Source organism: Glandiceps talaboti, chromosome 3, assembly GCF_964340395.1.
Source record: "Glandiceps talaboti chromosome 3, keGlaTala1.1, whole genome shotgun sequence".
In the NCBI taxonomy this organism is placed as follows: domain Eukaryota; kingdom Metazoa; phylum Hemichordata; class Enteropneusta; family Spengelidae; genus Glandiceps; species Glandiceps talaboti.
The window spans coordinates 14,679,685-14,682,980 of record NC_135551.1 but is presented as its reverse complement, the minus strand read 5'-3'; positions in this window follow the sequence as shown (position 1 = coordinate 14,682,980).

The window sequence follows — 3,296 nt, the reverse complement described above, 5'->3', positions numbered from 1 at the left end:
ACTGACGATTGTGCTTTGTCACTGTCACTTTTGTTATTTTGTGTGTATGTGCATGTGTCTGTGATTGTGTTGTATCTGTGTGTGTGTGTCTGTCAGTCTGTCTGTATGTATGTATGTATGTATGTATGTATGTATGTATGTATGTATGTATGTATGTATGTATGTATGTATGTATGTATGTATGAACTAGAAAGAAATGCATATAGAACTTATAAATCAGTCCGTATAAATAGCTGTTAAATCCGACGTTTCGAATAAATATTCTTTTTCAAAGGAAAAATCGGCGAGATACAGAAATGTTAGGTTAAAACCTGAACATTTCTGAATATAAGCAATATGTATGTATGTATGTATGTATGTATGTATGTATGTATGTATGTATCTATGTATGTATGTATGTATGTATGTATGTATGTATGTATGTATGTATGATAGATAGGTTTTTGAAAAACTTCAAAGCCCATTCTGCATGCATCCCAGTAGGTGTACTTTTCCTCAATGGTCACCCTTGAAAATATTCGTATAAAAGATAAGGAACATTTCCTTGCATATCAATCTATTATACATTTAAGGTATATATACATTGTTTGATTACCACGTGGCCACATGCTCCAGCAAGCCCAACAATACTACCAAATTGGAGAGACTATAGAGATTGAGTGACCGGCTTGGAATCTACAGGTTGCAGATTCGAGCCCCGACGCAGCCTGCCGTTTGTTTCTGAGTGGCTAAAGCCCTTGGGCAAGATTTGAACCACGACTGTCAACCCAGCTGTATAATTGGGGACCTGGTAGGATGTAGGTTGCAATGTGAAGGCTTTAATCCTAGGCACTTAAACGGCTGCAATGGATTGTATGCTCCCCGGGGAGTTGAGGAAGACTAAAGGGCCGTTGTGCCGTTCTGATCATGGGCATCATGGCACAATAAAGCTAAGATTGTGAAAATATAAAATAACAAAATGATAATAGAATTTAAAAACAAAACAAAAAAATTCACGTCTTTTCCTATTGTAGATGAAGATTTATGTGTAATGCATGTGATGCGTGGGTTCGAGAAATATATCGTGTCCAAATGAACGTTGGTGGCTCACTTCTGTAGCGAGAGTGTCGAATGATACATTGTTGCAATTGGCTAAGGGCGAGGACGCGCTCACTCATGCATGGGCATCATGGAACAATAAAGCTAAGATTATGGATATTTATAATCGAATAACAATAGTATTAAGACAAATACGCGTAAACAACGTATGTGCGTGAAATTGAAGTGGGCTGAGCGGACGATTGTGACTGTATATTTTTGCAATAAAGCTTACTGATGATGTGTATTTTCAGTGTTCACCTCCTTCCTGTGATGTAATAATCTTCAGATTCAACGAGAATATCAATACAAACACTTGAAACCCCAGAAAACCTAGTCTTTCTCACTGTAGAACCATGTCCCCGAACCACCGCCGTTACACGGTAGCTTCCTGGTTTACCTTACATCGACGTTGGTGGCGCACTTTTGGCGAGCGCGAGCAGACGATCGATCGATATTTTGTTGCGTTGCTAGGAAGGACGAGGAAGCGCTCTCATATTCATATGAAGTCTATAGTGTGCGGAGAAGGTGACATGAGCGAGCGCGTCCTCGCCCTTAGCAACCAATTGCAACAATGTATCATCCGACACTCGCTACAGAAGTGAGCCACCAACGTTCATTTTGACACGATATATATCTCGAACTCACATATCACATGTATTATTACATCAGAAATCTACCTCTACAATAGGAAAAACTGGGTTTTTTGTTTCGTTTTTTAATTCTATTTTCATTTTCTTATTTTATATATTCACAATCTTAGCTTTATTGTGCCATGATGCCCATGACTCATGTCACCTTCTCCGCACACTATAATATAGACAGGGTATGCAATACAAATTTACACATTTCAACGTTTACACATTCACGACCAAACATGACCTACAAAAATTTCACAATTCATCGACACTGTCTTACAAGTAAATATTCTATAACCAGAATGTCCATATTTTAACGATAACCCATGAAAATATAAAGGAAAAACTACGCCGATTTTCTGGATACCGATTAACGTAACATGGTACTCGCAGAGAGCCCCGCGTGTTGCTGTTTCGTCGCAAAACAGGCATTGCCGTAATGTACGATAGCTGTGTTCACATGTGTGTTTCGATCGATCTCGACTAGATGGTGTACGTCCTTGACCTTGTTGCGATCGGCTTTGTTTATCTTCAAGTTGCGGGTAAGGCCATGGAAGTATAACCCACGGTAACATTGCTTCATCAGTGGCTATATATTACAATGGTCACCGACTCACCATGCGTGATTAGATATGATCAGTTTACTTACAAGGTGATGTTTACAGTGATTTTTTTTACCTGTCTTGTTTCCAGGGTTTGATTACGTCTTGCCGACGCCTAACATGTTGTGGTAGTTGCAGTACATTAGTTTTGAAAATGTTGCTTTCAGTCTAGTCATTGCTTTTAGTTATTTTGTAACCCAGCTTATTTGTTTATGGTCAAGTTTTCCCGAATAATAGTTGTAACATTTGTTTATAAAAAACCGGCGGAACGTAGTGCCGGGACAGTGTCTTTATTATATGCAAGTAAAAGTTCATCGTGAATTTATTACAGGTTCCGGGGCCGTGTGTGAAGCAAGTAACTTTGCACGCTAGACTAAAGCTAAGCCTGTTCAGAAAATGTATCGACTGATATAAATTTACCAATTTAACTTTACACAGACACTTAAGGCCATTCTCATTTTCGCGCCTTTTTGCAAGTTTTCAGTCACGTAAAACACTTTGAAAATACTTGTTAGTATGTGTCAAAAGTATTAACTGTTGCATTTTTGGTGTGCAACAGTACATTCCATATATGAGGTTTATTTTCAGTGCTTCTTTTCTTTGTCATACAATAAACAGCTATAGACTAGTTAGTACTGTTTATCTTTTTATCTTTTTATTTTTATAAAATGCTATTTTCAGTCAATGTTAATTTTACACAAATGTTTATGACCCCCCACCCAAATAAAAAAATAAGAAAAGAAAAATAATAATAAATAAAAACAAATCACATTTGGTGTAAAAATATATAAAAAATAAATCAAGGTTTTCTTGCACCTTGAAAGTCTGAAGTTGTACTAGTGTGAGTGTCAATTAAGCAACATAATCATAGTTTAATCATAAATTGACAGTTTGATTTGCTGTATTTTATTTCATGAAAATAGATTGCGCCAAAATAACCAACTTCTGAGACAATTAAATCCCCATTTCAGCATTCTTC